At 37.2% G+C, this 25,795-nt stretch overlaps 1 pseudogene; it reads left to right on the top strand.

Annotated features, from left to right (window-relative positions):
• The first annotated feature begins 21,032 nt into the window (after positions 1–21,032).
• Positions 21,033–24,828, top strand: LOC107786290 (desiccation-related protein PCC13-62-like; annotated as a pseudogene).
• The last annotated feature ends 967 nt before the right edge of the window (positions 24,829–25,795 follow it).

Here is a 25,795-nt window from a genome sequence, read left to right as displayed (position 1 = left end):
AATATGCGGTGATACTTGATGTTTGTTGTGTTCCCTTATTTGATGGTGATGATGAGGCTAGTGAGGTACATGATTGAGTGAGGCCGAGGGCCTGGTTGTGAGGATATTAATACCATAGCGTGTGAGTTATCTGCGTAGCACGTGAGTTGACCATGCGGGTTCAGGTATTTATACCATAGCGCATGAGTTGTCCGCGTAGCATGTGAGTTGACCGTGCGGATCCAGGTATTGATATGATGGCACGTGAGTTGTTCGTGCTTAGCGCTTGGGCTTTGGGAGCCCCTCCGGAGTCTGTACACACCCCCAATGAGCGCAGAGTGTTAAGTGTTTTGAGTATTGAGTGCTGAGTGCGAGTGATGAGTGATAGAGTGACAGTTCTTTGAGGTGGTATTTATTTGTATTGTTGCTGCATTTATCTGTTAAACTTCTTTGTGGCATTTACTGAGTTATGGAATTTCCCTGTTTAATTTTGTTAATTTTTAAATTGTGAAAATAAATAATTGGACTGTTTTACTTAGCTCGTCACTATTGCTCAGTTCATTAGATATTTCTGTTACTTGCTGAGGTGGTTGTACTCATGCTACACCCTGTACTTTATGTGCAGATTCAGGTGAGTTAGAGCGCGACGATCGTTTAGTTCAGGCCGGCTATCTGTGGAGATTGCAAGGTAGTTGCTAGCGTCCGTAGGACTTTGTTACTCCTTTTATCATTTCTTCTTTTGGATTGTATTGACAGTTAGACAGTTTCATTTCTTAGTACATAGATTTAGACGCTCATGACTTAGTGACACCCTGATGTTTGGGGCTCCTTTCTGTATTTCTAAAATTATATTTAGAGTTAATTTAGTTTATAAGAAATTCAAATATTGAAATATTTTATTAAATTCTTAAAATGGATTTAGTAGAAATATTTTGGGAAGCAGGATTGCCTTGTAACACGATAGGCGCCATTACGACCATGGTCAGATTTTGGGTCGTGACAAGTTGGTATTAGAGCCTAGGTTACATAGGTCTCACGAGTCATGAGCGGGTTTAGTAGAGTCTTGCAGATCGGTACGGAGACGTCTGTACTTATCTTCGAGAGGCTGCAAAACCCTTAGGAAAATTTCACTTTCTTGTATTCTATCGTGCAAAATTGATTCAGCTTGAGACATAACTCTTTGAATTCCTTCCACGCATTCGTATTAGCGCATGGGCGCTCGGTATCTGTTGTGCATTGTCAGCTTATGATTCCCTGGATGAAGTGCGAGATGTGATTTCTGTGTGTTGATGTCGGGCCAGTCTGGAGAACATGAGGCCGGGTTTTGACTGTAGCTTGAGCACTGAGGTGTTGATTGTGTGAGCGCGTGCTTGTGGTACTTTTGGGGATATTTAAGAGAGTATTCGGCGGCTTATGAGCCTTAGGGCGGTGTGGTTTTATGCTTGGGTCTCGTGTGGTGAGTCTGGGTTGAGGATTGTGGTTTTATAGCGGGGCAAAGTATCAATTTGAAGGTAATTCAGAAGGAACTCGGATAGATAGGACATCTTGGTAGTAGGTTGGATCGGCATGGCAATGAGTATGATTAGTTCTTTGGGTGTGTATGAGGTAATGATTTCTACAGGTGTTTTGTGCCAATGTCCTTGGGTTTTTGGTGGTCTGCGTAGCTTGGTTGAGTTAGAAGGATTCAGTCCTGACGGATTGGTTTTGTTCCATTGGGGTTCGGGTAGTTATATATGACTTGTGGGAAATATTGGTTGAGGTCCCGTGGGGCTCGGGATGATTTTGGACGGTTAACGAGAAGTTTGGAAGTTGGAAATTTCATAAGATTAAAGTTTCAAGTGAGTTCGCACAAGACCTAACTTCAAATGAGCATAACTCTCATGATACGAAGTGTTATATGGTGTATTACCTAGTACAATAACGGTCTATGTGTCTAGTTTCCAACGCTTCAAACCGTTCGTCACTTGGACATTCCTACAAGAAGTTATGACCAAATTACCAAAGTCTGGAAAAATGCAATTCTGCGACCAATTCTGCGATCGCAGAAGTAGTTTTGCGACCGCAAAATGGTCGCAAACCTATCCAATGGGTGTAATAGTATCATTTATACATATCAATAAGGTTTATGGAAAGATTGTTGAATTCAAATGGGTATAGATTGGGTTGAAAATGGTAGAAATCTTCAAGACTTTAATTAAAGATTTGAGGGTCGAGTTGATGTCGGAATTTGATGAATTTTATATGTTAGACTCAGGAGAGGACGAGGATTATTATTCTGCCATTTTTGACTTGTTTCGAGACGTGGGCCCGGGGGCCGGGTTTTGGCTTATTTTGGATTTTCGGCCTATTTATGTAGTTTTTCCGTTGGAATTCGATTCTTTAGCCTATGCTGATAGTATTATTCTGATTATGGATAGATTCGGAGCTTTTGGAGACTGAGTCCAGAGATAAGGGCATCTCGGAGTAGGATTTTTACGTTGTTAAGGTAAGTAACAGTTTTAATTCTGGCTTTGAGGGTATAAACGGGAGATTTGACATCACGTGATTGTTTGGAAGTGATGCCCATGCTAGGTGACCAGTGTGTGGGTGTGCACCGCGAGGGATTGAGACTTGGTTCATCCCGTGAGGCCTAATGGCTATTATCTGTGGTTATGTGTTTATTGTTGTTGAACTTGTTTGCCTTCATGTTAGAGATCATGCTTAGGCTTTATTCATGCTCACATTATTTGTACTCAGTCATAGAAATTATTGTACATGTTTACCTCAGTCTCTATTATTTGCTAATATGATGTGATACTTGATGTGTGTTGTGTTCCCTTATTGTTTGGGGATGATGAGGCTAGTGAGGTACATGATTGAGTGAGGCCGAGGTCCTAGTTGTGAGAATATTAATATCATAGCGCGTGAGTTGTCCGCGTAGCACGTGAGTTTACCTTGCGGGTTCAGGTATTGATACCATAGCGCGTGAGCTGTCCGCGTAGCACGTGAGTTGACCGTGCGGATCCAGGTATTGATATGATGGCACGTGAGTTGTCCGTTCTTTGTGCTTTGGGCTTCGGGATCCCCTCCGGAGTCTGTACACACCCCCAGTGAACGCAGAGTGTTGAGTGTTTTGAGTATTGAGTGCTGAGTGTGAGTGATGAGTGATAGAGTGACACTGCTGTGAGGTGATATTTATTTGTGTTGTTTCTGCATTTATCTTATAGAAGAAATTTCCCCAATAAATGCAATAATTAATATAAAACTATAAGACCACAAGCATACAATAATTATGATTTAATTATGAAACAAACAATGAGAAATAGCAAATTATTATGGAAATTAGGGAGAAAATAGGCAGTTTAATATTTAATATGCTAAATGTCAAATAACACTTAAGATGCATAATTCAATTAGAATGTAACAATTAATGCAGGAATTCAAGAATTAATATTTGAAAAAGAATAGGAGAGAAACAATTATTATAATAGTTAATTAATGATTTAAAACGATTTATGATTTTTCAAGTAATTATGCATACAATTAATTTGACGACGTATAGACACTCGTCACCTCGCCTATACGCCGTTCACATGCATTTCACATAACAATTAGTTTAAGGGTTCTATTCTCTCAAGTCAAGGTTAACCACAACACTTACCTCGCTTTGCAAATTCGAATCAATTACTCAACCACAGATTTTCCTTTTAAATTTGTCTCCAAAAGCTTCAACTCTATTCACAAACAATTCGATATATTCAAAACTAATCATAGGAATTAATTCCATATGAATTTATTAATTTTTACGGATAAAAATCTGAAATTCATTAAAATATTCGACAGTGGGACCCACGTCTCAAATCCCGAAAAAACTCGCGAAATCCGAACGCCCGTTCTGCTACAAGTTCAGCCATACAAAAATTATCCAATTCCGATGTCAAATGGACCTTCAAATCTAAATTTTTCGTTTTTGGAAGATTTTAGAAAAATCTGATTTTTCTTCCATAAATTCACGGATTCATGATATAAACGAGTATGGAATCATGAAATATAATCAATATAGGACAAGGAACACTTACCCCAATATTTCCCGTGAAAATCGCCCAAATATTCGCCTTAACCGAGCTCAAAATGACCAAAATGAGTAAAAATGTCAGACTCTTCGATATATACACTACCCAGGCATTTCTACACCTGCGGTGCCTGGACTCGCACATGCAAGCTCGCATCTGCGAGAAAAATCTCTCATCTGCGAAATGGGCTGCCAAGCGAGGTTTCGCACCTGCGGAAGAAACAATGTGCACCTCCGTTTCTGCGGACGCGCGGGTGCGTGCAGGTTTCTGCACCTACGGACTTTTGCCCAGCCACTCCCGGGCGCATCTACGATGGATGGCTCGCTTCTACGAGCTCGCACCTGCGGTCAAAAATCCACAGGTGCGATTACAACAGAAGGCAAAAATTCAGATTTTGCTTAAGTCCAATTCTTGATCCAATTTCAATCCGTATCACTCTCGGGTTACTCGGGACCCCGTACGAATATACCAACAAGTCGAATAGCATAATACGGACTTACTCGGGGTCTCGTATCACGTCATACAATGCTGAAATTATAATTCACACCCCGATTCGAACTTTGAGTTTTAAACTTTTCAATTTGCAAATAGCGTGCCAAAACATATTAAATGAATCCGGAATGACTTCAAATTTGGCACACAAGTCATAAATGACATAACGGAGCTGTTCAAATTTCCAAAATCGGATTTCGGCTCCGATATCAAAAAGTTAACCCCATGGTCAAACCTGGGAATCTTTAGCCTTTAAATTACTAGTTTCCGTTAAATGGTCATAACTTGAGCTACGGACCTCCAAAATAATTTTGAGCATATGCCCAAGTCCCAAATCACGATATGGAGCTACCGGGACTGTCAAAATACTGATCTGGGTTCGTTTGCTAAAAATATTGACCAAAGTCAACTAAGTTGAGTTTTAAAGCTCTATTTTACATTTTAATCTATTTATCACATGAAAACTTTCCGAAAACTTTTTACGGACTGCGCAAGCAAGTCGAGGAATGATAAATGGTGCTTTTCGAGGTCTTAGAACACAGAATTACTTATTAAATTTAAAGATGACATTTTGGGTCATCACAGTTTAAGTCAAATCAATTTTATACAATTCAAGTTCATGTAATCCGGATATAAAATCTTTCATAGAATGTCACAACAATGATAGATAGAAACTACGTGCAACAACAAATAAAAAGCAAGTACAGCCTCTCAGGCAACAAATACTCAACCAGTCACAACAGCTCAACCACTCGACTCTCAACCCTCAGCCCTCACACTCAATGGGTACCCGCGCTCATTGAGGGTGTACAGACTCCGGAGGGGCTCCTACAGCCCAAGCGCTATAATCTGCATGGACAACTCACATGATGCACGGACAACTAACGTGCCATAATATAAATATCTGGATCTGCACGGCCAACTCACGTATTGTAGTATAATATAAGGATTTGCACGGCCAACTCACGTGATGCACGGCCAACTCACGTGCTATAGTATAATATAAGGATCTGCATGGACAACTCACGTGCTGCACGACCACCTCACGTGCTATAGTATAATGTCTCACAATCAGGCCCTCGGCCTCACTTAGTCATAAAGCTCTCCAGTCTCTCAGGCTGTCAACAATCATAAAATTAGCCCAAACAACAATGATATGGAACATCAATAATGAACAATAGAGACCGAGATAAAATAATCAAGTAAACTGTGACTGAGTACAAAACGACAATTTAAGCAGATAATTCAACATGTACACAACCTCTGTGGGTCCCAACAATACCAACATATAGCCTAAGCATGGTTTCTAGAATTACTTATAGTCAAATTTCCACAACACATAGAGAGCATATAACTATCAACAAGTTATTCAGCTTTACAGTTTCCATGGGACGGACCAAGTCACAATCCCCTCGGTGCACGCCCACACACCCGTCACTTAGCATGTGCGTCACCTCCAAAATAATCACATGACACAAAATCCAGGCTTTCATACCCTCAGAAGCAGATTTAAAACTGTTACTTACCTCAAAATGTGAAATTCTTTTACTCTACGATGCGTATGCCTGGTAAATCGGCCCATGAATGCCTCCAATCTATTCACAAATAATTCATTTCAGTCAATAAAATTTATTGGCATTAATTCCATAAGAAAATGCTAATTTTCCATAAAAATCAGAAATTTAGCTAAAAAATCGCATGTGGGGCCCACGTCTCGGAACTTGACAAAAGTCACAACATCCAGAAGCCCATTCAACCACGAGTCTAACCATAACCATTTTATCAAAATTCGACACCAACTCGACCCTCAAATCTTCAATTTAAACTAAGTGGATTTTCAAACTTTTCCAATAAAAACAACCATGGATTCGGGTAATTTAACCAATATTGAGTTAAGAACACTTACCTCGTTGTTTTCCTTGAAAAACTCCCGAAAATCACCTCTTCCCCAGGTCAAATCCATCAAAAACTGAAAATGGGACTAATTTTCCCATTTTCAGAACTTAAACTCTCTACCTAGACATTTGCTCTACGCGATCGCGTACATTTCCACGCGATCGCGAAGAACAATTTTCCATCACCCAGATTTAACTCTACGCGATCGCTAATTTTCCCACGCTATCGCGATGTACAACATCACAGACCTACACAATCGTGGACCTAACCACGTGATCGCGAAGCACAAATGCATGATTTCAATTTCTGCCCAATTTCCTCTACGCGAACGTGACCTTCTTCACACGTTCGCGAATAACAAACTCACATAACTACTCGATCGCGTCCCGCTTCACGCAATCACGAATCACCAATTATTATTGCCTCAAATTAACTCTACGTGATTGCAGATATCCCTACGCGATCGCGTAGACCAAAACACCCACTGACTAATTAAGCCTACGCGATCGCAGACACATTCACGCGATCGCGTAGAAGGAAACCAGCATCAGATATCAGAAAATTCCAGCAGTTGTTCAAGTTCAAATTTTTTATCCGTTAACCATCCAAAACTCACCCGAGCCCCTCGGGGCCTCAACCATATATACCAACAAGTCGTAAAATATCATACGAACATAGTCGAACCCTCAAATCACCTCAAACAACGCTAAAACCATGAATTACACCCCAATTAAAGTCTAATAAACTTTGAAATTTTTAATTTCTACAAACGACTCCGGAACCTATCAAATCATGTCCGATTGACCTTAAATTTTATACACAAGTCACAAATGACATAACGGAGGTATTCAAATTTTCAGAATCGGATTCCGACCCCGATGTCAAAAAGTTAACCCCTCGGTTAAACTTCACATAAATTAAACTTTCGGCATTTCAAGTCTAATTCCACTACGGACCTCCATATAATTTTCTGGACACGCTCCTAAGTCCAAAATCGCCATACGGAGCTGTTGGAATTATCATAATTCAAATCCGAAGTCTTTTACACATAGATCCACATCCGATCAATTTTTTTAACTTAAATTTCAATTATGAGACTAAGTGTCTCATTTCATTCTGAATTCCTTCCGGACCCGAACCAACTAACCCGATGAGTCATAAACCAACTATAAAGAATAAATTGAGCAGAAAATGGGAAAACGGGGTTATAATACTCAAAACGACCGGCCGGTTCATTAAATTCTCCCCCTCTTAAACAAACGTTCATCCTCGAACGGGTTTAGAACAATACCTGGAGTCTCAAATAAGTGTGGATATTTGCTCTGCATCTCCTGCTCAATCTCCCAATGTGATGACCCAAAATGTCATCTTTTAATTTAATAATTAATTATGTGTTCTAAGACCTTGAAAAGCACTATTTATCACTCTTCGACTTGCGTGCGCAGTTCGTAAAATTTTTCGGAAAGTTTTTATGTGAAAAATGGATTAAAATGTGAATTAGAGCTTTAAAACTTAACTGAGTTGACTTTAGTCAAGATTTTGAGAAAACGGACTCGGATCAGTGTTTTGACAGTTCCGGTAGGTCCGTATAGTGATTTGGGACTTGGGCGTATGCCCAGAATCGAATTCCAAGTTTGAAAGCTTAATGATATTTAAGAATTTACTGATATCGGATTTATTGACACTGGGTTCGTATTTTGGTTCCGGAGCCCGGTATAGGTTCACTATAATATTTATTACTTGTCTACCAAATTTGGTAAGAATCAGAGTTGACTCAACATGATTCGGACGTCCGGTTGTAAAAATATAAGTTTTAAAGTTTTCTTGAAAATTTCCTTTGATTTGGTGTCCGATTCATAGTTCTAAGTGTTATTTTGGCGATCTGATCGCGCGAGCAAGTTCGTATGATGTTTTAGGACTCATGTGCATATATGGTTTTGAACCCCGAGGGCTCGGGTGTAAATCAGATCAGGATCGGTGCATTTTCGAACCATGAAACTGCTGAACCTGCTGCTACTAGTTTCCCTCTATACGATCGCGTGACTGTGTCCGCGATCGTGAAGGCTTAATGGTCGCTGATGGAAATTATACTAGGTGATCGCATAGTGAGGTCCGCGATCACACAGTGATAGCAGGCAAAGCACCGCGAACGCGAGGGCCAAGCCGCGTTCGCGTAGAAGGAATGAGGCAGAAGATGAAGCACAAATTAGTGCTATACGATCACACAAGGTGGTCCGCAATCGCGGAAGGCTGAGAAGTTGTGCTTTGCATTCGCATAAGCCTTTCCGCGTTCGCGTGGAGCAAAAATCTGGGCAGCCAAAAATGTGCTTCGCGATTGCGAAGCATTGTACGCGATCGCATAAGGTAAAAATCCGAGAAAATAGAAATTAAATTCTAGAAAATAGGATTCGTCCGATTTTCAACCATTTCTCATTTTTGAGCTCGGGTAAGGTGAGTTTTGGCCGAGTTTTACGGAAAAACATTGGGGTAAGTGTTCCTTATCCTATATTTGTTATATTTCATGATTCCATACTTATTTACATCATAAATACGTGAATTTATGGAAGAAAAATCATATTTTTATAAAATCTTTCAAAAACAAAAATTTAAGATTTGAAGGTCCATTTGACATTGGAATTGGATAATTTGTGTATGGTTGAACTTGTAGCGGAACGGGTGTTTCGATTTCATGATTTTTTTTCCGGGATTTGAGATGTGGGTCCCACTATCGAATATTTAAATGAATTTCAGATTTTTATTCGGAATATTAGTAAATTCAAATGGAATTAATTCCTACGATTTGTATTGAGTATATCGAATTGTTTGTGAATAGATTTGAAGCTTTTGGAGACAAATTTAAAAGGAAAAGTTGTGGTCGAGTAATTGATTGAAATTACAAAGCTAGGTAAGTGTCGTGGTTAACCTTGATTTGAGGGAATCAAACCCTTCAATTATTTGCTATGTGAATTTCATGTGTAACGATGTATAGGCAAGGTGATGGGTGCCTATACTTTGTCAAATTAATTGTTTGCATAATTATTTAAAAATTCTAAATTTGTTTTAATACATGAATTAATTGTTATAATAATTGTTTCTCTCCTACTCTTTGCCAAATATTAATTATTGAATTCCTGTAATAATTGTTACATGCTTATTTGATTATGTGCATTAATTGGTACTTGACATTAGCATATTAAATATTATAATGCCCATTTTCTCTTTGATTTCCACAATTATTTGCTACTTTTCATTGTTTGTTTCATAAATGAATTATAATTATTGTATGCCTTGATGCTTAATAGTTTCTCATTGAACGTGGTATTTATTGGAGTATTTTTATTACATTTAAGATTTGTAAAATATATTGGAGGAACGGGTTGCACACTGCAATAGAATTAATTGAAATGAATATATTGGAGGAACGGGTTGCACGCCGCAACAGACTCATTAAAAGTCAATATTTGGGGGATCAGATTGCATGCCGCAATAGACTTATTTAAAAGTCAATATATACTTGATTATAAATAATTATATGAGGACTGAAAATGAAAATATTGTAGAAGTTGGTTGGAATAATAATAGATTATGACTGCTGAATTGGCTTCAATTATTATAAATGAGTTACCTGATGTATTTCTATTATTTGTTGTTGTTACTAATATTACGTACATGTTAATGTAAGTGAACCGCCTTAGCCTCGTCACTACTTCGTCAAGGTTAGGCTCAGAACTTACCAGTACATGGGGTCGGTTGTACTGATACTACACTCTGCACTTCTTGTGCAGATTTCGGAGTTGGTCCCAGCGGCGTACCATAGACTTGCTCGGATTTCAGCTACTAGAGGAGACTTGAGGTATAACTGCATGGCGTCCGCAGTTCTAAAGTCCACGTCTAATTTACTTTAGTTGTGTGTTTATTTCCAGACAGTTTTATTTTATTCGGACCCTTATTTGTATTATTCTAGAAACTCGTGCACTTGTGACACCAATTATGGGATGATATTTAGACACCATTGATTTATGGATTATTCACTACATTTTAGACTTTACTTCCGCATTTATTTCTTGGTTATTAATAAATTTAAAAATTATTTAAAAATGGCTAATATTATTCTAAGGTTGGCTTGCCTAGCAAATAAAATGTTAGGCACCATTGTAGAACCTTAGGCAGAGGCAGAGGTAAAGCTTAGGCTAGAGCTCGAGCAACTACACCTATTGTAGAACCTCAAGTAGATTTTCAGGAGGAGGTTCCAGTTCAGAATGTACCAGTTGGGTCAGTTCAGGTCCCGGAAGGATTCACAGCTACTCCAGTGCTTCAGGACACTCTAGTCCATTTGGTGAGTCTTATAAAGGGTGTGGTCCATAATGGTACATTTCCAATGGCACCAGCCATCTCTCAGGCTGGGGGAGGAGCAAAAACTCCCACTACTCCCGCTCCGGAGCAGATGGCTCCCTAGAATCAGGCTCCAACAGCCCCTCCAGTTGGGATACTTCAGCCAGTTGTTGAGGCCCAAGCCAGTGATAGGCCCTCCATGTATTTTGAGGCCTTAGTGAGGCTGGATAAGTTTACTAAACTCTTTCCAGTTCACTTCAGTGGTACACCTTCTAAGGACCCACAGGATTATCTTGATTGTTGCCATGAGATGCTGCGGAACATGGGTATAGTTGAGACCAATGGGGTTGATTTTGCTATATTTCAGATGACGGGTTCCGCCAAGAGGTGGTGGAGAGATTATACATTGACCAGACCGGTTGTATTGCCTGTATTGACCTGGGAACAGTTCTCACGACTATTTCTAGAGAAGTTTCTCCCTATCACATTGAGAGAGGATTACCACAGGCAATTTGAGCGTCTACAGCAATAGAAGTATGACTGTTACTCAGTATGAATCTCGTTTTGTGGATTTGGCCGGTCATGCTCTCCTTATACTACCTACCGAGGCAGAGAGGGTGATGAGGTTTATTGAGAGACTCACTCACCCTATCAGGCTTCAGATGGCCAAGGAGACCAGAAGTGAGATTTCTTTTCAGGCAGCTGCTAATGTCGCGAGAAGGGTCAAGATGGTTCTTGCACAGGAAAGTGGGAAAAGGTCTGATAAAAGGACTCGTCAGTCTGGTGAATTTAGTGGTGCCTTGCATGGAGGCAGGGGTAATTTTGGTAGGATCATCCTCCCAGACCGCTTCATCCGGCACTTCAGGCATCTCACGGTGCTTTAGGGAGTCACGGTCCTATTATGCCTTACTCTGGGCAGCCAGCATTTAGTGCACATTTAGCTCCTATCATTGCACCACCACTCCAGAGTTACTACAGTGGTTATCCGGCCCATTCGGGTAAAATTCAGCTTCAGTAGCCACGACATCAAGATGGGTGTTATGAGTGTGGGAACATTGGTCACATCAGGAGGTATTGCCCTAGGTTGGAGAGTAATAGATCCCGGCAGGATTCTCGTGTCATCATAACGGCACCGGTTGCTTCACCGCCTGCTCAGCCAGCTAGAGGTAGGGGTAGGCAGCTAGAGGTGGAGGTCGGGCCATTAGAGGTGGAGGTCAGTCCATTAGAGGTGGAGGTCAGTCCATTAAAGGTGGAGGCCATCAAGTTAGAGGCCGTCCTAGGGACGCAGTTCAGAGTGGTGGGGCCAAGCCCCGATTTTATGCTTTTCCAGCTAGGCCTGAGGCTGAGTCATCCGATGCTATGATCACAAGTATTAATTCAGTTTGCCATAGAGATGCTTCAGTTCTATTTGATCCAGGATCTACTTATTACTATGTGTCCTCCTATTTTTCTTCATAATTGGTTGTGCCTTGTGATTCTCTGAGTGCTTTTGTGTGTGTATCTACACCGGTGGGAGATTCTGTCATAGTAGATCATGTCTATCATTTGTGTGTGGTTACTATTAGTAATCTTGAGACTAGTGTGGATCTTCTACTTCTTAATATGGTAGATTTTGATGTCATCTTAGGTATGGATTGGGTGTCACCTTATCATGCTATATTGGATTGTCATTCCAAGACAGTGACCCTAGCTATGCCCGGGTTACCTCGGTTAGAGTGGAAAGGAACTCCTGGTTATTCTTCCATCAAGGTTATTTCTCATATGAAAGCTCGGCGTCTGGTCTAGAAAGGGTGTCTAGCCTATTTAGCTTATATTCGCGATCCCAGTGCGGATGTTCCTTCTATGGACTCAATACTAGTTGTTCGTGAATTTCCAGAAGTATTTCCTGTAGATTTTTCGGGGATGCTACCCGACAGAGATATTGACTTATGTATTGATTTGGCTCCGGGCACACAGCCCATTTCTATTCCATCATACTGTATGGACTCGCCGGAGTTGAAAGAATTGAAAGAGCAGTTACAAGACTTACTTGATCAGGGATTTATTAGACCTAGTGTCTCACCCTGGGGTACACCAGTACTATTTGTAAAAAATAAAGATGGTTCTATGCAGATGTAGATTATCGGTAATTGAACAAAGCCACTATCAAATACAAATATCCGCTGCCAAGAATTGATGACTTATTTGATCAGTTGCAGGGTGCCAAGGTATTTTCAAAGATTAATTTGAGGTCTGGTTACCATTAGTTGAAGATTAGGGCATCTAATGTCCCTAAGACAGCTTTTCAGACTCAGTATGGGCATTAAGAATTCTTAGTGCTGTTATTTGGGTTGACAAATACCCCAGCAGCATTTATGAATTTGATGAATTGGGTGTTCAAGCCCTATTTGGATTATTTTGTGGTTGTATTCAATGATGAAATCTTGATTTACTCCAACAGTTGAGAGGAGCATGAGCAGCATCTTCGGAGTGTTCTTCACACTTTGAAGAATAATCAGTTATATGCCAAATTTTCAAAATGTGAATTTTGGTTAGACTTAGTTGCCTTTTTGGGGCATGTTGTATCGACGGAAGGCATAAAGGTGGATCCTAAGAAGGTTGAGGCTATTCAGAACTGTCCTAGACGTACTTCAGTTACAGAGATTCGAAGTTTTCTGGGTTTGGCAGGTTATTATCGTCGGTTCGTGGAAGGGTTTTCATCTATAGCAAGACCACTGATCAGACTGACCCAGAAAGGTGTTCCATTCAGATGGTCAGACGAGTGTGAGTTGAGCTTTCAGAAGCTCAAGACCGCTTTGACTACGGCACCAGTGTTGGTATTACCCACAGGTTCATGATCTTATACAGTATATTGTGATGCATCTCACATTGGGCTTGGTACAGTATTAATGCAAGATAGCAGGGTGATTGCATATGCATCGCGACGGTTGAAAGTTCACGAGAAGAATTATCATGTTCATGACATAGAATTGGAAGCCATTATTCATGCGCTGAAGATTTGGAGGCATTACCTTTACGGTGTCTCGTGTGAGGTATTTACTAATCATCGTAGCCTTCAGTTTCTGTTCAAACAAAAAGATCTTAATTTGAGACAGAGAAGATGGTTGGAATTGTTGAAAGACTATGATATCACCATTTTGTATCACCCCCCCCCCCCGGAAAAGCCAATGTGGTGGCCGATACTTTGAGTAGAAAGGTTGTGAGTATGGGCAGTCTTGCGTATATTTCGGTTGGTGAGAGGCTGTTAGCTGCAGATGTTCAGACTTTGGCTAATTAGTTTGTGAGGTTAGATGTTTCAGAACCCAGTCAGATTCTTGCTTGCACAGTCACTCGGTCTTCCTTATATGAACGCATCAGAGAGTGATAGTATGATAATCCTCATTTACGTGTCCTTAAGGAAATGGTGCGGCACGGTGATGCTAAATAGGTTGCTGTGGGGGAAGATGGAATTCTTCAAATGCAGGGCCTTAATGTGGATGGGCTTTGTGAATTAATTCTTGAAGAGGTAAACAGTTCCAGGTATTCTATTAATCCAGGTACCGCTAAAATGTATCAAGATTTGCGGCAACATTATTGGTGGAGGAGAATGAAAAAGGATATAGTGGCATATGTATCTTAGTGTCTGAATTGTCTGCAAGTTAAGTACGAGAATCAGAAACCTGGTGGTTTTCTTCAGAAGTTAGATATTCCTGAGTGGAAATGGGAAAGTATCACTATGGATTTTGTTATTGGACTCCCACGGACTCAGAGAAAATTTGACGCAGTTTGGGTCATTGTGGACAGGTTGACCAAGTCAGCACATTTCATTCCAGTGGCAGTTACCTATTCTTTAGAGAGGTTAGCTGAAATTTACATTCGTGAGATTGTCCGCCTTCACGGTGTGGAGGGCTATACAACTTGAGTTAGGCACGCGAGTTGAGTTGAGTACAACATTTCATCCATAGACAAACGGATAGTCACAGCGCACCATTCAAAAATTGGAAGATATGCTTCGCGCTTTTGTTATAGGATTTGGAGGTTCTTGGGATCATTTCTTGACACTTGCGGAGTTTTTTTATAATAATAGCTACCAGTCGAGCCTTTAGATGGCTCCATATAAGGCATTATACGGAATGCGATAGCGTTCACCAGCTGGTTGGTTTGAATTAGGAGAGGCTCGGTTGTTGGGTACCGATTTGGTACAGGATGCCTTGTATAAGGTCAAGATTATTCAGGATCGACTTCGCACAGCTCAGTCTTGGCAAAAGAGTTATGCCGACCGTAAAGTTCGTGATATTGCATCCATGGTTGGAGAATGAATATTACTCTGGGTTTCACCTATGAAAGGTGTAATGAGGTTTGGAAAGAAGGGCAAGTTGAGCCCTAGATATATTGGACCCTTTGAAATTCTTGAAAGGGTGGGTGAATTAGTCTACATGCTTACATTACCACCTAGTTTATCGGCAGTTCATCCGGTGTTCTATGTGTCCATGCTCCGGAAATATCATGGTGATCCATCCCATGTGTTAGATTTCAGCTCTGTCCAATTGGACAAAGATTTGGGAGGAGCCGGTGGCTATTCTAGCCTGGCAGGTCCGACAGTTAAGGTCTAAGAATTATCCTTCAGTTCAAGTGCAATGGAGAGGTCATCCGATAGAGGCATCTACCTGGGAGTCCAATTCGGACAAACTGAGTAAATATCCACACTTATTCACCAGCTCAAGTACTTTTTCTACCTCCTTTCTAGGACAAATGTTTGTTTTAGAGGTGGAGAATGTGATGACCCAAAATGTCATCTTTTAATTTAATATTTTGGTGTTCTAAGACCTCGAAAATCACTATTTATCATTCCTCGACTTGCGTGCGCAGTCTGTAAAATTTTTCGGAAAGTTTTTATGTGAAAATGGATCAAAATGTGAATTAGAGCTTTAAAACTCAATTGAGTTGACGTTAGTCAACATTTTGATCAAATGGAGTCGGATCAGTGTTTTGACAGTTCCGGTAGGTCTGTATTATGATTTGGAACTTGGGCGTATGCCCAGAATCGAATTCCGAGGTCCCTAGCCCGAGATATGGAATTTTGTTAAAAACTTAATGTTTTGAAAGCTTAATGATTTTTAAGAATTTACTGATGTTAGATTTATTGACACCGGGTCCGTATTTTTGTTCCGGAGCCCGGTATAGGTCCACTATAATATTTATGACTTGTCTGCCAAATTTGGTGAGAATCGGAGTTGATTTGGCGTGATTCGGACGTTCGGCTGTAAAAATATAAGTTTTAAAGTTTTCTTGAAAATGGCACTGGTCACTAGTCACTAGAGGAAAAGGGCACTGGTCACGTAAATGTCGTACGCCAAAGCACATGGTTGAGCTTTATCAAGCCTCCCTGAAGAAGACAGAGAAAAATGCTGAAGTAAATTTTATTTTTGAAGATAATTTAGACTTCATGCCTTTGGATGTAGCTGATTATTTTGCACTCCCAGAAGGAGAAACAAGTCATGTGATCGGTAGTGAATCTGTAGAAATATAAATATTTTAATTTTTATTATTTGTAGTCGATAGTATGGTTATGTAATTGTTGTACATAAATAAAAGTTATGCTTTGATAATGATGTTTACTATCATATTTATATTGTTTATGTCATTATGAAGAATATGGATAATCCCCAAATTATGTTTAGATCAAAGACCAATCACAAAGATATTTGTGTAATTGATAGTGGAACAACTCATGCCATATTCAAAGATCAGAAATACTTTTCTTATTTGCTTAAGAAAAAGCAAATGTTTCTACAATTTCTGGTAATATAAATTTGATTGAAGGCTCTGGAAGGGCTACTATATTTCTGTCTAAGGGAACAAAACTTATTGTAGACAATGAATTATTCTCCTCCAAGTCCCGAAGAAACTTGTTGAGTTTTATAGATATCCGCCGAAATGGGTATCGTGTTGAGACAATGGATGAAATGAACGTGGAATATCTTTGTATTACAAAGAATATTTCTGGCCAGGAATGCATTGTAGAAAAGTTACCAACTTTATCTTCTGGCTTATATTATTCAAAGATTAGTACAGTTGAAGCACACTCTATCGTAAACCGGAAGTTTACTAATTCAAATACTTTTGTGCTTTGGCATGGCCATTTGGGCCATCCTGGATCAATAATGATGAGATGAATTACTAAAACTTCGAGTGGGCATCCATTAAAGAACCTGAAGATTCTTAGAAATGATGAATTTTCTTGTGATGCTTGTTATCAAGGTAAAATGATCACTAGACCATCACCAATGAAGGTTGGCATTGAGTCCCCTGCCTTTTTAGAACGTATACATGGGGATATATGTGGACCTATTCACCCACCAAGTGGGTTGTTTAGATATTTTATGGTCCTAATAGATGCATCTTCAAGATGGTCTCATGTGTGCCTACTATCATCTCGCAACCTGGCGTTTGCAAAGTTATTAGCCCAAATAATTCGATTAAGGGAACAATTCCCAGATTATCATATAAAGGCTATTCACATTGATAATGCTGGAGAATTCTCATCTCAAGCTTTTGATGATTACTGTCTATCAGTTGGGATAAAAGTTGAACATCCTGTAGCTTATGTTCATACTCAAAATGGCCTTGCAGAGTCATTTATTAAACGCCTGCAAATGATAGCAAGACCACTACTTATGAAAATAAAATTTTCCACTACTGTTTGGGGCCATGCTATCTTGCATGCAGCATCACGTATCCGTCTCAAAACGACACATTATAATAAATATTCTCCGTCACAATTAGTTTTTGGTCATGAACCAAATATTGCCTATCTACGAATTTTTGGGTGTGCTGTATATGTGCAAGTAGCACCACCACAACGCAGTAAGATGGGCCCCCAAAGAAGGTTAGGAATATATATTGGGTTTCAATCACCCTCTATTATTCGCTATCTTGAACCATTGACGGGATATTTAGTTACTGCTCGATTTGCAGATTGTCGATTTGATGAAACAAATTTCCCATAATTAGGGGGAGAGAAAAAGGAAATCAAAAGAGAAATTGTGTGGAAAGTTTCATCATTATCTCACTTTGATCCACGTAGAAAATCAAATGCCAGACGCATTTACTGATTTGAAAAGGATAACGAAGTCACATATCCCTGTAGAGAATGTGCCTATCCGAATTGATGTCCTAACAGGACCATCTACTAGCATGAGAGCTAGTGAACCTAAAGCACGCCTTAAGCATGGTAGGCCTTTGGGTTCTAAGGACCGAAATCCTAGAAAAAGAAAATCGACAAATGATCAAAATGATATTATGAACGGATCTCCTTAAGAGACCCAAGATCTGATTAGTTCTGAGATTCCTGAAGAAATCAATGAACTCGAGACGCAAGTGAGTGAAGAACTTTTAATAAGTTCTACTGGTGATGGGATTAATTTAAATCGATCTAAAATAGTGGTAGATATTATTTTTGCATATAATGTTGCACTTAACATTATGCAAGATAGTGAGAATCTTGAACCCCGATCTGTCAAGAATGTCGACAAAGATCTGATTGGCAAAAATGGCAAGAGTCAATTCAATCGGAATTGAAGTCACTTTCTAAAAGAGAGGTCTTTGGACCAGTAGTCCAAACACCTGATGGTATAAAGCTAGTTGGTCATAAATGGGGTTTTGTGCGAAAAAGGAATGATAAAAATGAAGTTAAAAGATACAAGGCTCGCCTTGTTGCACAAGGATTCTCACACCGACCTGGAGTCGATTATGAAGAAACATATTCACCCGTTATGGATGCCATAACATTTTGATATCTCATCAGTTTAGCCTTACGTGAAAGGCTTGAAATACATCTAATGGATGTGGTTACAGCTTATCTGTACGGGTCACTTAATAATGAAATTTACATGAAAATCCATGAAGGATTTAAAATGCCTGAAGCATATTCAAAATCTCGGGAAATGTACTCAATCAGATTACAAAGATCTTTGTACGGTTTAAAACAATATGGGCGCATGTGGTATAATCGCCTAAGTGAATATTTGCTGAAAGAGGGTTACATAAATGATATTATTTGTCCATATATTTTTATAAAGAAAATGGCTTCAGAATTTGTTATACTTGTTGTTTATGTTGATGACATAAATCTTGGTGGAACTCCAGAAGAGTTCCAAAAGGCAATTGAATATCTTAAGAAAGAATTTGAGATGAAAGATCTTGGAAAGACAAAACTTTGTCTTGATCTACAAATTAAACATTTAGCAGACGAGATCTTTATCCATCAATCTACCCATACAGAAAGGGTCTTAAAACGTGTGTACATGGACAAAGCGTACCTATTGAGTACACCAATGGTTATTCGATCACTTGAAATGAATAAAGATTTGTTCCGACCTCCAGAAGAGGATGAGGAACTCCTTGGTCCCGAAGTACCCTATCTCAGTGCAATTGGTGCACTAATGTATCTTGCTAATGCTACAAGGCCTGACATAGCATTTTCTGTTAATTTACTAGCAAGATATAGTTCTTCTCCTACACGGAGATATTGGAACGGGATTAAGCATATATTGCGATATTTAAAGAGTACTCTTGATATGGGTTTGTTTTATGCTAATAAAGATAGTGGAGATCTTCTTGGTTATGCAGATGCAGGTTATTTATCTGATCCCCATAAAGCTAGATCTCAAACTGGGTACGTGTTTACATGTGGAGGTACTATCATATCATGGCGCTACACAAAGCAATCTATTGTTGCTACTTCTTCAAATCTTGCTGAAATAATAGATATTCATGAAGCAAGTAGGAATGCGTATGGTTGAGATCAATAATTTATTTTATTCGAGAAAAATTTGGTTTGGAATGTGAGAAAAGACCCACAATTTTATACGAAGACAATATTGCATGCATAGCCCAATTGAAGGGAGGATTTATAAAAGGAGATAGAATGAAGCACATTTCACCAAAATTATTCTACTCACACGATCTTCAGAAAAATACAGACATTGATGTGCAACAAATCCGTTCAAGTGATAATCCGGCAGATTTATTTACTAAATCTTTACCAACTTCAACTTTTGAGAAGATGGTATACAAGATTGGAATGCGGAGACTCAAATATTTGAAACAAAGTTTTCATCAGGGGGAGTAAAATACGCGATGTACTCTTTTTAACTTACTAAGGTTTTTTCCCATAGGGTTTTCCTTATAAGGTTTTTAATGAGGCAGCTAGCAATGCGTATTACTAAATATGTGTACTCTTTTTCCTTCACTAGGATTTTTTCCCACAAGTTTTTTTCCTAGTAAGGTTTTAATGAGGCACATTATCTTTTAATGAATCCAAGGGGGAGTGTTATAAATATATTATATTATGGATGTTCATTTAGTACTCCGTTGTAAATAAGCTTCCTGAAGAAGCTTATCCATATGAGACTCCGTCGTAAATATTTTTATCTATTTAGTACTCTATTGGAAATAAGCCTCCTGAAGAAGCTTATCCTTTCGGTACTCCGTTATGAATAAATATTATCATGGTAGAAGATTATCTATATCAGGTACAGTAGCAGTTTACAAACAGCTTACACAGTAGCTTAGAGTAGCAACTTATAAGCAGCTTACACAGCATCTTGCAGTAGTAGCTTACACAGCAGCTTGCAGTAGCAGTTTACACAACAACTTCATTTCTTCTATAATTAGAAAAGAATTCAGTTCATTATATATATATATATATATATATATATATATATATATATATATATATATATATATATATATATATATATATATATATATATATATATATATATATATATATATATATATATATATATATATATATATATATATATATATATATATATATATATATATATATATATATATATATATATATATATATATATATATATATATATATATATATATATATATATATATATATATATATATATATATATATATATATATATATATATATATATATATATATATATATATATATATATATATATATATATATATATATATATATATATATATATATATATATATATATATATATAAACTGATTCTCCTCTCCTCTCTTTTCCTCTCTCTCACCCTCGTCAATGGTGACTCCACTGTTCACCACCCATAGCAACGCACAAAAATGGGAAATAGATTAAAGATAAACTATAATTTCTCTTCTTAAAGCTTTTTGGACCCATGGGATTTAGTGTGACAGGAATAGTATTTAGTTTTTGAAATGCTAGAATCCCAATACAACAAAAACAATTGAAATATATATTCTCTTTCGTTTTGGGTTTTTACTATCCCATTAACATGAATGAAACTGGTCGTAAGAAAATGTTGGCTAGAGCTCAAAATGAAGATAACATTATTGTCAAAAGAAGCATTGGAAGGTATTTTGGAGATCTGTTCTCTTTTGTTTTTGTTCTTATTTTCTTTTTTTGCTCTTGACAAAAATTGGTGAATACAATTCCGTCACTATCTGCTTTTGCATCATTCCTAGAATTCATATATTTTCTTGATCATTAAGTAGTCTGGCCGTCTGGGAAGTGAAGGGAATCAGATGAAAATGGAAAGTAGGGGATTATAGTGAGGATTTCTGCCGCAGAGAGAAAATATGAGTTGTAGAGAAAGAAATTGGAAATAAGAGCAAAATTTAGCTTTTTGTCGAAAGGACGAAAACACCCCTATCAGTAATGAAGCAACAATTAAAAACTAGGGGATATTTTAGTAAAGTAAAAAATGGATACAATGCTAACCTACTACCTTCGTGCAGTAGGTGAATAATATATATATATATATATATATATATATATATATATATATATATATATATATATATATATATATGTTCATAAAAATTCGAAAAATCGAACCAAATCGAAAATCAAATCAAACCGACCAAAAGAAATCGATACTTTTTAGGTTTGGTTTGGTTTTGGTTTTAAATTTTAAAAATCGATCAAATTTGGTTTGGTTTTGGTTTTAATAAAAAAATAACCGAAAAAACCGAACCAAACTGACTATAAAAGTAGCTATTTAAATTTATTATTACACTTATATATATGTATATTTTTATATAAAGTTTCTGAAATTTTATTGTACATATTAGTCATTTTTATTTTTAGTCTAGTTCTTTGCTATTATAATAATCTAATTCTTTGCCGTCTAGTTTGATTGGTAGTTTTGTTTTGCTAAGTACAAGAATTTATTTCATGTTCAAAATAATCGATTTTTAATTGAGTACTTCAATTATTCATCACTATTTGAGTCAATTATCATCAATATATCTTGGTAAATGATAGATTTCTCAAAGAGCAATTAGTTTGATAGCGTTACGTTGAAAATCTAGTCGCCGGAATATGCGTTTGGTAGTGTATGTCTCATATTTAAGAAAAAACTGAAAAAATCAAAAAACCGACAAAAACCAATTTAATTGGTTTGGTTTGGTTCTAATATTTGAAAAACCGACTTACTTGGTTTGGTTTCGTTTTAGGGAAAAACCGACCTAAACCGAACCATGAATATATGTGTGTGTTGTGTGTGTGCTGCGCTGAGGCATATATCATAAATGACTGGTATATATTTTGATTGACACCCTAAGACTCAAAGTTTAGGTAGTTGATTGTCGATTTTGGCGAGCGCAACTTGACTTTTAATGCGCTGCCTGGATTTGATTCGCACTTCAGCGTTTGCTCAATTTTTTATTCGATAGTGATGTCCCTGCCACTTTTAAATCCTTGGTCCGCCTATGTCTATGTATGATGTGTGTGTAAAAATCACTAAAACTTCAATAATTTTACGTTTTTAACTATAATATTAACAATTTAATGGGTCGGTGGTAAAACTATAAAGATGGAACCCATCAAATTAAAATTTTGAATCCGCCTACGAATAAAATTGCTCTTTTCCAACGCCTAACTAACCAGAATACTAATTCTTAAGATATAGACAATAAGATATTAAACCCAAACCTCAGCTTTAATTTGTTCCTGCTTTAGTTTCTTTTTTCTTTCTTTGCTTAAGCTTCATTCCACTTCTAGCTCGTTCTTTCTTTCAGCTGTAACCATGATATTTGCTTATTTCTCACTATTGATTTTCCTCTTTTTGCTACTACTAAGTTCAAGTTGTGCTTCTATTGGTTCTAACCTGCCAAATTCGGATGTGGATTTATTAGAATTTCCTTTGAATTTAGAGTATACGGAAGCTGAATTTTTTTCGTGGGGTTCTTTTGGCCATGGATTGGATAGCTTTGCACCTTAACTTGCAGATGGTGGACCATCACCTATTGGGGCTAGAATTGCAAAACTCAGCTCTCTAATTAGAGATGTCATTGCTCAATTCGGATTCCAAGAAGTCGGTCATGTTAGGTATATATCTATGTTTTTGGAGCGTACTTGAAAAAAAGTGTATCACATAAAATAAGACAGAAGACGTATTAGGTTAGTAAAATATTGAGAAATTTATTTGAATAGTTCACAAAAAATTAACTTTTTTTCAAGTAAAATTCATACTCAAACACAATTTCAATTTCAAAATACTTTTTTTCGGTTTCAGTTTCAAATATTCTTTATCCAATTCAACCAATTATAGTGTCAAGCTATATTGCACGGATTCTTTAAAATATTGTTGTGCGCATGTCGAATCGTTAAAAAATGCACCACTTTTGAAAGATTCGACACACACCTGACGATATTTTTGAAAAGTCCGAGCATCATAGGCCTCATCACGCCTACATATCTTCTTCAGGAATTGATTTAATTTCATATTTGTATTGCAGGGCAATCAAGAATACAGTAACAGGATTTCCAAGACCTCTGCTAAATCTAAGCAGAGAAGCATTTGCAACAGTTATGAACGATGCATTTGGACATCCACTAGAATTACCTTTCAATCCTTGCGCTAATGACATTAATTATCTTCTTGCTTCGTATGTTATTCCTTATATTGGACTCACTGGATATGTTGGAGCCAATCCTAAACTCCACAGCCCTACAGCCAAAAGGGTAATCAATTTAAATTACTCTCTAAACTACATCTTTCAAGATAATAATACTACTATCTTTCTTCCAATTTACATGGCATGCATTATTTCAATTTTTGAAAGTTGCAAAACATTTAACCATCATTTTAAATCCATACAAGTTTCAAGAATTTAAATTTAAGCTACTTGCAATGTCATTGTCTTTTTAAAACCTAATTTTTCAATCATTAGTTTAATAACTTAACTTATATACACTGACAATATCATGTAAAGAATGTTTATACTATCAGTTAGTTACAATTATTGTAACAGGTAATTTATATTATTTTCTTGGTTACTGATCTATTTTCTTTATGGACAATTGTTGTAATTATCATTTAGATAACTTAATTTTAAATATAAAAATTCTTTATATTGTCATAGATAAAAGTTAAACTCTTATTATAATAGTCGTCTCATTATCATAAATATATTAAACATTCCATCTTAAACATTCCATCTTCATAAGTTTTGTAGACAAAATCACCTGGTACCTATGCTGGTGAAAAAAAACAAGTATATGATAGAATAATCAAAGTGCACCAAATTAACACGAACAATGTCGTTGTAATAGAAACTATCTTAAATTTCATGTCCAGTCAGATCTCATCTCATAAAACAAAACGCATGCATGGAGTATTTTCATTACATTCAAATTGATGAACTGTAATACTTCTAATACAAAACCAAAATTTGCAGCTACTAGCAGGGCTACTGGGAGTAGAATTAGGTCAAGACGCAATTCTGAGAGCATTGCTTTACAAGCGAGGAAGAGAGAACGTGGAACCCTATGGAATAACAGTAGCAGAGTTCACAAACCGGATATCAGAGCTGAGAAACAAATTGGGACGCCATGGATTGAAAGATGAAGGACTCAAAGTGAATCCAGCAGTAGGTGCTGAAGGGAAAATACGAGGAAATATATTAGCAGGAGATAAATACTCGCTTTCCTATGATAGAATGTCAGAGGAAATACTACGAATAGTGTACGGAAGTGAAAATGAGAAGAAACCAGGTGGATTTTACCCAAAAGGAGCAGATGGCCGAATAGCAAAATCATATCTTGAAGTTGGATCAGGGAATTAAACGTTAGGAAATTAAAGAAATGTTTGATTCCTACATGCATAATAAAAGTAAGCGAAAGCTTCCCACTAAAAGAGAAATTATACATGAATAAAGATGTGTTTTGTTTGGAGAGATGAGCTTATTGGACATTTGTGCTTATTATTTTCTGAATTTTACGAGGAATCGTGTGTATGATGTTCACGTTGCTTCATTAGATTTAATCTTATGTCTGATGATATTAACGATAAGTTTTCAAATTTGAAATGGGAAGATGTCATCAACAAGAAAAACAATTAACAACAACATATCATTTCACATGTAGGGTCTAGGAATTGTAATGTATATGCAAACCTTACCCCTACCTTATGGAAGTAGAAAAGTTATTTCTGATAGACTATCGGCTCAAAAAAAAATAATTCTCAGCAGATTTGAAAAAGAGATTCAGTAGTGAAGAAGCTATGTTGAAAATAACAAAGATAAAAACAGTAACAATAACAAAATAACAAAGCAATAAGCAAAGCGACACAAGGAAATAGATAGTAATAAAAATCAAAAACAAGCTAAAATAATATACGAGAATAATAATAATATAAATAATACTACTACTAATATGGAAAATGGCTAGATGTCATGTTAAAAGGAAATGAGTATAGCGTTTTTGTACCTATGAACTTAGTGACTAGAACATGACAAAATCAGCAAACGTGACTAGCGCTTGCAGGTTGCTTGATTCAAAGACAAGTTAAGCAGAATTAACTCACGTTACTATATATATATATATATATATATATATATATATATATATATATATATATATATATATATATATCAAGAGGAATAATGTCAAAATTAGTGAGGCATAAATTACATCAATAATGTAGGGATGATTAGCAATGCGAAGCACTCCAAACATTATCCATTTTCTTTTCTCCTCATGAAACCAAAATCTATTTGCTTCACCGGAAAAAGACTAAAAAAGAAACCCATT

This window comes from Nicotiana tabacum, chromosome 13, assembly GCF_000715075.1.
Source record: "Nicotiana tabacum cultivar K326 chromosome 13, ASM71507v2, whole genome shotgun sequence".
NCBI lineage: Eukaryota > Viridiplantae > Streptophyta > Magnoliopsida > Solanales > Solanaceae > Nicotiana > Nicotiana tabacum.
The sequence above is the reverse complement of the archived record's forward strand: the minus strand, read 5'-3'. Positions and strand labels throughout refer to the sequence as shown.